Source organism: Cryptomeria japonica, chromosome 6 (assembly GCF_030272615.1).
Source record: "Cryptomeria japonica chromosome 6, Sugi_1.0, whole genome shotgun sequence".
NCBI classification, from domain to species: domain Eukaryota; kingdom Viridiplantae; phylum Streptophyta; class Pinopsida; order Cupressales; family Cupressaceae; genus Cryptomeria; species Cryptomeria japonica.
This window is the reverse complement of record NC_081410.1, coordinates 461,530,247-461,541,659: the sequence shown is the minus strand read 5'-3', so window position 1 is coordinate 461,541,659 and position 11,413 is coordinate 461,530,247. Positions and strand designations below refer to the sequence as shown.

Here is an 11,413-nt window from a genome sequence, read left to right as displayed (position 1 = left end):
GTCAATTACAAACATGACTTCCGGTTCTCCAAACATGATGTGGTTCTAGTCATGGACTCATTGCAATGTCATAAGCATACATCCCAAACCGCAACACCTAACTCAACACGGATCGCTACCGCGACCATCTCCTTCTGTGTTCCTGCTTACCGGTTGACTGCAACTTAGCAGTTTTGTTGTCCAACTCAATTCATTACCGGTTAGGCTATACTTAGATAACTTAGATGATCTACCAAACATAAACAAACATGGTTGCCATCAATGACAACACAAATAACTGATCATAAAGCATTATATCACAATTATATCATCACCATCAGTCCATCAATATATCATCACCAATAGTCCTTTACCGGTACATCATCATTTCTATCATTCATGCCAATATGCCAGCAAAAGTAAAGACATGTTTTTCAAGAAAATTTTATTGGAGGTTGGTGCCTCATACTGAGTTGGTGCTCAGAGGGAGTTGGTCCTTCTAGTGAGTTGGAACTCACAATTGTAAGATCGGTGTCTTATGTAGGTTGTTTCCTATAGTTTGTTAGAAGTTAATAAAAGCAATATTTTCTTGTGGTTTTTTCTCTTAAGGGTTTTTTCTCTTAAGGGTTTTTAACATGTAATTTTTGCGTTCTTCCATGTGTTGTTTGCTTGATGATTTTGAAGTTATATTTGCAGATTTGAAATAACTGTTAAATTTTGTCCTAATACTGATTCACTCCGCCCACCCCCACCCCCCCCTCTCCCCACCCTCTCATTATTAGTGTGTGTTATTCAATCGTCATCTTCAAACCTTCTTATAGGTGATTAATTATGAAACTATCTTAGAGAATCCCACAAAGACAAAGGGAACTCTAATAAGGTGATGAAAATTTAATCTACAAGTGGAAACATAAATAAATCTTTGTTACATTTGTGTATCTTAAGAGAGTTGATAAGAAGTATCCTAAAGAAGAATGAGTTTTCTAAAGATTGTTGAGAAAATGAATGGATGTAAAATTATAATTAAAAGAAAAGTATAAGGTAAACATTTACATTTGATTACGTCATACAAAGAAAAATAAAAAACGATTAGTTTAAGTGAGCATTAATTCCAAAACCATTAGAAGAATATTAAAAGCACTATAATAGCTATATGGCCATTTTCTTAAAATGATTGTTTTGCAAGCAAAGCAAACATAATCCAAGTCTATAACTAAGAAGATTTGGTCATTGCTTGGAGATTGAGACAAGGTAAAGAAAAGATCAAAAGTGTCAAATGGGATAAATTAGAAGAATTATTTTGTTAGTGAGGATGAGAAGCATCATTGTGAAAATTTACGTCTAGTGGCCTCTCAATCATTATTGGATGTCAAATTTTGCACCACAACAAATTTAGGTGCTTAATATTGTTACCTTGCAATAGTTTTTGGGATGACTTGGTAATAATTACCCTCTCAAGCAGGGCAAGAGAAAAATAAGTTATAAAATTGCATTTTATCACTTGATTATTAAGTTTTCATATGAAGTGAAGCTATTTAAGACACCTAACCATTCACTAAGCGTAATTATGGAATGATATTTTTTGAAACACACCATTGGCTATAATTAATCACATGACAATAAATTGTAATGGTATAATAATATTTTAAAAGGTTTGTGAGAAAACTATAGATAAAAAGATCAACCATTTTTGTATGAATAGGAATACCATATATGTTGGTTATTTAATCAATGATGATAAAATGTATTTTTAATGAGTCAAGTATAATGAATTAACTTAGAGTAGCCCTTTCAAGATGTGGTGGGAAGGAAAATGGAATATAAGAAAAACTAATATGATATGGTTATAAAACAAAATCTTAACTTTTTACTTTATCATTCTCATATCCACTTATATAAAAATTGAGTTTCAAACTATCAACAATCAATGGGTCACTCTAGTAAAGTGGCAACATCTATCATGTATGATCATACATGAAATATTTTTATTTTTTTCTCTAAAATAACCATTAAAATATGGGTAATAATGTAAAAAAAGTTCCTAATAATAAGAGAATGCATTGGTAAAATTTAAAAATAATGGGGAATGTTGAGAATCCTTTGATTGCCGGTGCTATGAATCTATATTATAAGGTCATATCCCCATGCCAGTTATGGAACTAAAGACAAAAATAGGTAAAATGGAACACACAAGATGAGGATCATAGTGTGGGAGTGGCACTTGGTGATGTATATGGAAATTCAATAGTTATGAGGAAAACTCTTCTCTCTCCTTAGAAAAATAAGAATCCTAATTTAGGAAACACATTCAATTCATCATCAATAGGTGAAAAATTTTGTATGCGAGATGGAAATGCTTGCTATGAAAAGTAGATTGCACATGCATCTTTTGCTTCATTATGTTTTATATTTTATATTTTTAGTTTTGGTTGCAGTGTTTTCTCGAAACAATAATTGGTAGTTTAGAAATTAAATTAGTGAATATTATGTAACTACTATTTCAAAGTTGTAATTATGATCTTGCTAGAATCAACATTGAATTTTTTTGGGTATTTTTAGAAATCTTGCTGCCTTAACCAATGGTTTTGTCCTATTGCAACTAGTGATTTTGCTACAAAATCCAAAAAGGTGGAGTTTAAAATGGAAAATTGATGAATTGACTAGTTTGGGTATATTTGGTGACATTATATCAAATAAAGTAGAGTGAGGGTGCAAGGTTGAATTCCTAGGGTTACCGATTTACTCACAAATGATGAGATTAACCTATCAAAGAGGGCAAACATCAATTATGTCATCCTTACATTTTGGGATACAAAAATACATTATAGTTTCCACTAGTTAGGGAAGAGGATATATCACTCTCTTGAACATCTATATGATATTGAGAGTCCCTAATATAGAAAAGATTTTAGATATTACCAAGCTATGGAATAAATTTTAGGTTGAGAGATGGGACACCTACTTTAAGGATTCAATAGGGGATGATAGTGAAACAATAAGGATCTTGGATTGAGAAAAATTGATGGATTAACTACTTGCACCCTACATAAAGCCATTGTGAATATTTGTGGATATAATTGGTGATATAATTGTGACTACAATTCCCCTCTAGAAGTGGATGAAGCACTCTAAATCTCTAGCCTACATAGTTCAAGAACTTCCATAGTTGGGATTTATCTGGCTAACATCAATACCACCTTTAAGAAAACCCTTAATAGAAATTATCTCTTTAATAAGAGTCTCTAATATTGATATGATTCTCTTGTTAGTGCCCACTGATATTGATCCCTTAATTTCAAACCTAGTACAAGGAAGAGAATAATTATTTACAAAACAAGTCTTGTCCATGACATCATTAATTCTAGTTCAAAATTTATCCCAAACATAATACTTAAGAGACTTAGCTAAATATTTTTCCCTCATGATGATAAAGAAATTTCTCACACACATGGAAGAAATATCAAAATTTATGCATTATCTCATGGATCCCTCAATAAAATCGCTATTTGACACCTCTTTAATTGCATCCATCATGTCCTTGCCTTTAGAAAAGAACACTCTCATTCAAACTTCTATTGTCTCTCCTAAGAAATCCATTTGATGTATGCTCCTTTTGAATTAAAGTAATAGCTCCATAGAAAGTAGAAATGTAATAGACACATTTGTTTAGGAAATGCCAATAAAGAGAGTTAAAAAATAATAAATGCACTATGTTATATGAAATAAATGAGAGTATTTCCTTGAAGGAGGAGTGATGAATAAGTGATATACATTGCCTTGTTGATTTCCTTGGATGCACTTGTAATCATTACGTTGATATAAGAGTCTCATCATATTCATCCTTCCAAAGTCTATGAAGATTCAACCACTTACTAATAGTGCTACTAATAATAAACTCTTCATTTTGATTTATCCCTTGGTTTGAAATAAAATCAACAATTTTATTTTCTTCTCTATAATAGTGATTGAAAGAGAAAGAAGTGGGATTATAAAATAATCTAAACAAATCTAAGCATCATAACTTATTTTGGTGATCCTCTAATTTGTTGAGTCGGGTGTGTCTTTTTTATGAGGAAGAGGATGATGAGAATTTAATCCCCTTCAATCATGGTATTATTGATGTTACATGCCTATAGTAGTTGTAGTTTAAGAAGCAAAGCTTCTACTTTTTCTTTATTGTTTATGTCTAGCTTGAGCTTCTTGGAAGCTACCTAGATCAATGTGCCTAAACAATCACAAATAACACCTTTCCATAAAGTCTTTCAAATTATCATGAAAATTATTGTCAAAATGCAATTTATTCATTATTTGTCCTTGAGCCTTCATCTTCAGCATTGGAGCTTCTCTCTTATAGGGGTATATTGATTCTACTTGTGTGATTCATTCAACACTTGGGGTGACATCTTGAGTCCTCCATTCTCGTCACATGTACTCTCTTTTCATTTCTTTTTTTCTCTTTTGGAGATGAGTTTTCTCCCACTAGGTTTTTCTCCCTTTCTCCATTTGTGAGAGTTGCATTGGTTTGTACATGAGTACCTAATCATATTGTTGTTGTCGGGACTCATTCACACATGCATTTTACATTTATCTTTAACTTTTTAGCTTATCCCTAAGTTTATCTTAAGTTGGGTGGAAGGAAGGGGTGGGTGGGAAAGGGTGGGTGTTGGAGTAATTAGGACCCTTTATCTAATTATTTGTTAATTAGGTCCTTTAATTACTTTTTCACTTAGGTTAAACTTAGGTGCTTTTTGTCTAGAGTTATTCTTTTCTAGCTTATGTTCTCTTAGTGGTACTTTAGTTTAGCTATAGATGATTTTTATTTAGCTCCTCTTTGCTTTTCCTTGGTTCTCCTAATTTTAGGATTGGGGCATCTATTGCTTTTCCTTGGTTCTCCTAATTTTAGGATTGGGGCATCTATTGCTTTCTATAAAGCAAGCCTTTACGCATTGTAAAAATTCATGTGCACAATCAATAAAGATTTCTCAAGTTGTTATTGATCATAATATTTTTCTTTAAGATGATTCTTGGCTCCTTTGGTTGTATCATCAACTTCTACATCTCCCTATCTCTCTCTTATACACTCCTCTCCTTTCATCTATCCTACTCTATATTCATCTCTACCTCTTTTTACATATCACTTCCTATATCTTTATCTTTCTATCTCTCTATCTCTCTATCCCCCCCTCTCTTCTTGTCTCCCACTTTCTATATATATTTCTCCCTCTCTCTTTCTCTCCTTCCACCTCTCCCTCTCTCCCCATCACTCCCTCTTTTTACATCTCTCTCTCTCTCTCTCTCTCTCTCTCTCTCTCTCTATATATATATATATATATATATATATATCTGTGTGTGTGTGTGTGTGTGTGTGTGTGTGTGTGTGTGTGTGAGAGAGAGAGAGAGATTGCTATCTCCCTCTCACCCCTCTCTATTTAGCTCCCTATCCCTCTTTGTCTATCTATATATCCTCTCTCTCTCTCTCTCTCCAAATCCCCTTATCTATCTCTTCATCTCTACCACTCTGTCTTCCTATATATCTCTCTCTTTCTCTTCCAATATATGTCTTATCTCTTCACCTATCTCCCCTCATTTCTCTCACCCTCTCTCCTCTATTTGTCTATCTTTAGTTCTCTTTGTTTGTATCTCTTTATCTCTCTCCTCCCTCTCTCTCGCTATCTCCTTATAGCCCTATCTCACCATCTCTCTCTATAGATGTATATCCCTTTTTCTCTATCCCACCCTCTCTCTCTTTATCTCTCCCTCTACCTCTCTGTCTATTTTTTCGCTCTCCCTCTCTCACTCTATCTTCATCTCTCCCCTCTATCTCTAAACATGTCTCTCTCTCTCCCTCTCACTCCCTCCCCACTATTTATTTTTCTCTTCCATCTCTATCTATTCCTCTCTCTCTCTCTCTCTCTCTCTCTCTCTCTCTCTCTCTCTCTCTCTCTCTCTCTCTCTCTCTCTCTCTCTCTCTATTGAAAACATAACATGAGCCTGTTGGTAATGGAACTTGATCATCTTCCCCATTTGAAAGTTTTGTTTCAGCTATGATTGGATCCTTGTAAGTGGATACATAGTTGATTTGAAGCTATCACTTCTCCATTTAGATCTTTATTGTACAAATAATATCATTTTCAAAATGGTCTACTAATTGATCTCATGTACTAAAAATATGTATGCAAAAAATAGACCAATTTTTTTCCTAATTAACCTTCCGCACCTCTTCGACATACCCATTACACACCAAAATACAATTGCATAAATATATAAACATTCCTTTGAGTAGAGAGCAATGTTTATATCCATAAAGGGAACTTAACTTTTACTTTTATTTAATTCAAAGTGTTTGTTCATGTATGGAGTCTCGTTGGCTACAAATATTTGTTTATTATTTTCTACTCGATTATGGATATTGCTACAATGCCACAAATATCGCTAATTCACTCCAAGTGTAAACATGTGAATTGAAATATATTTATTAAAAATTATACTAGCACTTGCACCGAAAGGAGGTGTTCCGCCGATAGGAAAATACTTGTAAGTACATACAACTTTGAATAAATCTTTTAAAAAATGTTTTATGAATATAGAATTATCATAATACTTTCCACATAGCTGAACTTGGAAAAGATTTCTAGAATCATTTTTTTTCTCATGTATTTTGCCTTGTAGGTCATAATTCATGTCTCTCCACAAATTTCATGTAGGCCAATATCCTAATCATTTTATATGCTTATTACGTGTTCTTCAATAGAGAAATTTCAACTCAGTAGATTCATGCATGATGAACTTCAAAACATACTATTTACAAGGTCCTTATGGTACATTTTTGTGAGATCGTTTTCTTTCAATTGCACAATAACACCATCATCTTTGGATCCTAGTTGAGGTATAACCTAAAATTTAATTGGATGACTTTAGTAATGGATGTCTTCTAACAGACTTTTGTTATTGTTAATGTTCTTTTTCTTGGATGAAATTTTATGAGACATTCATTAAATATGGAACAGAGATATAGTGAAGAATGAACAACCAAATTGAAGGACATTGTAAAATGGGAAAAGTAAGTATTAAAAAAAATAAAAATAAAAAATATTACCCCTAACTTGCAACAGAGGCAGACTAAGCATTACAAACAAAATGAAATTCCACCAATGTAGCAGAGACAAACTAAGATAAACAAAGTATGTAGCAGCTATTACAGAAGCTACTAGAATTGACAGAACAGCTCTTGTTCCAGTGGGTAGAAGTCCTGTTGGTTTTCTTCTAGGGATTGTAGAAATCTGCACTTCAGAGCCTTTTGAGTCCTCTCCAACAGATAAATAAGATTCATTGGGTTCATTGCTCTTTTTGGATTCAATATCCTCTGCAAAGGACTTATCATTATTCTCAAGTTGAGAAGCATAATGAGTTTGGTATTCATCAAACGGAACCATGGATAGCCTGCTCTGCTTATTCAATACATCATCTCCACTGATTTTCGAATCTTCAACAATATTTAGTGACAAAATCTTCGCTGGCTCAGAAATTTGGGAAGTTTCAAGAACTTCAGGAACATTTTGTTCTTTAGAAGCATGCTTAGCGACATTTTGTGCCTCTTCAGATTGAACCTCGGACCAAGAGCCTTCGATTCCCCCAACTACATGATTTGCTTCCTGTATGTCAGGATAGAAAGAGAAGGGTTCTTCCGGATGGGCACGGGCTTCTACACTTGATGGAGAGGAAGCCACATTAATCTCCACTTCCACGTTCTTCTACACTATTCTCCTCATCTAGTAAATCAGAAGGAAAGTGCCGCTAAGGATTCTTGTGGAAAACATCATCATCAGTATTTACTTGACCAATTTGTCGTATACTAGCATCAAATGATTGAGAGGATGCCACATAATCTCCACTTCTATCTACTTCCACACTATTCTCCTCATCTAGTAAATTAGAAGGAAATGGCAGCTCAGGATTCTTGTGGAGAACATCATCATCGGTATTTACTTGACCATTTTGCTGTATGTTAGCATCAACTGATGAAATTTGGGAAACATCTTTGACAAGTATAGCATCTTATGCCTCCAAGACAACTTCTATGTTGCTCTGCTTTTCTTTAAGGTCATCTCTGCCAACATAATCCACAACCAACTCAAAGGGAAGTTTAACACTTTTGATATCATCCTCTAAGTCAATCCCCATATGCAGACTTCTACTTCTTTCTTCTATGTCTCCAGTACAACTATTCTCAAACGAGTTCTGCAGGCCATCTTCCATGGAAAACTATGTTCTCATCCCTAGCTCGTTGGAAGAGGAATCAAACAATCTTTTCATAGTTTTTTCAATAATTCCATAGTTAATCCTTGAATATCCCAAAACAGAATAACCGGCATTTTTGACAGAATCCCTTCTCCAAATCACAACAACATTTTTAACAATATCAGCAATAGAATCATAAAACTAACCTCTAGACAATACATTGTTGTGCAAAGAAGGCGGCAAGAGACCAAGAGGGCCTGAGCTCAATAGAGCGACTGAAGCAATAAGCAAAACAAATCCAAATAACAAAAAAGTTCTCAACCACCGAGAACCCTGTTTATCTTCTTCTTCCTCCAAGGGTTTTGCTTAGGATTTCCAACTAATACCACTTTTACTTGTAAATCCTCATGGGTTTCTCCATGATCTAAATCATCAGAAGATATGCTACTGGCATCCATTTGTTCAGCCAGGGATTCATTCTCCTTAGTCTCAGTAACCCCACTTTTAGGAGGAATTTCAGATTTGTTTTGATCAGAATTTCCGACTGAACGAAATTTTACTTGTGATTCCTCCTTATGGATTTCTCCGTGATCTAAAACTGCAGAAGATTTAGTCTCAGAACCCCGCTCTCAGGAGGAGTTTCAGATTTGTTTTGCTCAGAATTTCGAACTGATACCAATTTTACTTGTAATTCCTTATGGGTTTCTCTGTGATCTAAATCTTCAGAAGATATGCCAACAGCATCCATTCGTTTACCCAAGGATTCAATCTCCTTAGTCTCAGCAACGCCACTTTCAGGAGTTTCAGATTGAAGAAATCACGTTTTCCAAACCCCTCTTCATCTTCCATTATAACAATGTCCAGGCCCCTATTGGGACGATACCTAAGGAAATCCAGAATTCTTTTGGTGTTGAAGCAAGTTTAATCCAAGGCAGTGGTATTTCAACTTGAAAAGAGCCTTTTCTTTATCAAGATGATATATATCACCTCGGCATATTTTAGATGCTCTTTAGCTGATATTTTTGCCTCTAAATTGTACTTGAACACAACATGAAACTATAATCAGCCTCGAAATCTAGCGAACTAAGCCTATGATGACTTACTCAACATTCAACTTGACATTTTCTAACTTTAAATTTCAAAATTTAAATATTCAACAAGATTCATACTCTCACATTTTTGTGGCCTACTATAAATATGCCTAATATCTTTCTCAATCTACTTCAGCACTTGCTCTATACCTGCCAATTGCGTTTGTTTGAAATTTCCAAAAGCCTTTTTAGCACAACCATTTTCTGCAAATCTTGTGATACAAGATATCTTTGAGGCATTCTATCAAACAGTTCACGTGCCTTGTTTGTGCTTCTACATTTTGCATACATATCTACCACAACATTTCCAACCATAATATTTGACAAAAGTCCACCATCGTTATGCTTTGATGGATGTGCATACCGTGTTCCAAAACTCCCATTTTATCACAGGCAGGGAGGATGCTGGCAAGGGTTGTTGAATCTGGCTTTACACCTAAAGCCTTCAGCACACCTATTTTCTGCAAATCCTGTGATCATTGCTTTCCATGAGACAACATCTTTGGGGTATTTTGTTAAAAAGTACGAATGCCTTGTTTGTGCTTCAACATTTTGTATACATGTCTACCTGAGCATTTCCAACCATAATATTTGACAAAAATTCATCATCATTATGCTTTGATAGATGTCCAAAAAATGTTCCAAAGCTCCCATTTTATCAGAGGCGGGGAGGATGATGGCAAAGGTTAAGAAATCTTGCTTTACACCTGCCAATTGCATTTGCTTAAAAGTTTCTAAAGCTTTTTCAGCAAGTCCTTTTTGTGAAGATCTTGCAATCATTGCAAGCCATGAGACCACATTTCTTTGAGGCATTTTCTCAAACAGATCATGTGCTTTGTCTATGCTTCCACATTTTGGATACATGCCAACCAGGGCAGTGGCAACTACAACATGGGTTGGAGAGCTTGAAGCAATGATAAATATAAAAAATGAGTTTATGCCTCACTGGGATGGATTGCCATCAAAAATGGATAGCATGTTCTTGTTTTGGCTAAAACAAACAGACCATTTGATCTTGATGAAGCAATTATCAGACGATTTGAGATAAGGTTATTGGAATTGTTAGTTTCTCTTCAGACAATTAGGTACAATTATCAGGATAAACCAATAAAAAAGAAACCTCACACAAAAATTCCTATCTCCAAAATCCAAAATGTGGAAATAGTAATTCCAATACTAAACTCGAAAGATTATTCCAAAAATAAAAATCCTTACCTAATAAACATAGGGTTGAAATGACATACACAGATATGGAGTGGCCATCACAATTGGGATTGAATTCTTCCCTTCCTAAATTGTATTAATCGCTGAGAACTATTCCGAACAGAGTTTGAGGGAAAATTTGTGAAACCCTACCACACCATTTTTTTAAAATGAAACGAACCAAAACCAATATTCCTACAGCAGCTGCTTCAATCTGTCCACAATAAATGATAAGTGGATCTGATTTGTATCTGTCGTTGCGTTCACATCACCGATCGAAGTATCATCGTCGGGCAAGATTTAGAGGTTTTCTAATGATCTTAATCGGACAGCAGCAAACCTCATGTAATATAACTTCTTGTATAAATAAGTTCAGTTAAGATAGTTTGTTATACGGCCGCATAGCGCAGTGGATTAGCGCGTTTGACTTCGGATCAAAAGGTCGTGGGTTCGACTCCCACTGTGGTCGATTGAAGATATTCTTTCATTGAGATTTATTTTAATATCCATGATCACAATTTTGTAAAGGTTTTCAGATTTATTTTTCATTTTCGAATTTTATTATTATTGTAGATATATTCAAAGAATTGTATTTTTTTCTCTTCATCATAAATTCCGTCTATTTAAAGTAGTAAAAAACAAAACATCTATCTTTGAATTATGGTATTCAAGATAGAAAATTATAGTCTTACTCATTCATTAAGTTTTATTGAAGATACAAAATTTAATTAATAAAGGCTCATTTCACAAATAAATTCTAACTCTTTTAAGATTTTTGAAAATTATTTTGTCTTCTAATTTCAACTTTTTTTCAAGGATTTTAAATTTATTTTATTATTATTATTTTTTATAAGTTTTGATCATAAAATTGATCTATTTAAAATAGTTAAAACAAAACATTA

At 34.0% G+C, this 11,413-nt stretch overlaps 1 non-coding gene across 1 annotated transcript; it reads left to right on the top strand.

Annotated features, from left to right (window-relative positions):
- Positions 1-10,906: 10,906 nt before the first annotated feature.
- On the top strand, positions 10,907-10,980 carry TRNAR-UCG (transfer RNA arginine (anticodon UCG)). The gene has a single exon. It is a non-coding gene; the product is annotated as a tRNA-Arg (tRNA).
- The last annotated feature ends 433 nt before the right edge of the window (positions 10,981-11,413 follow it).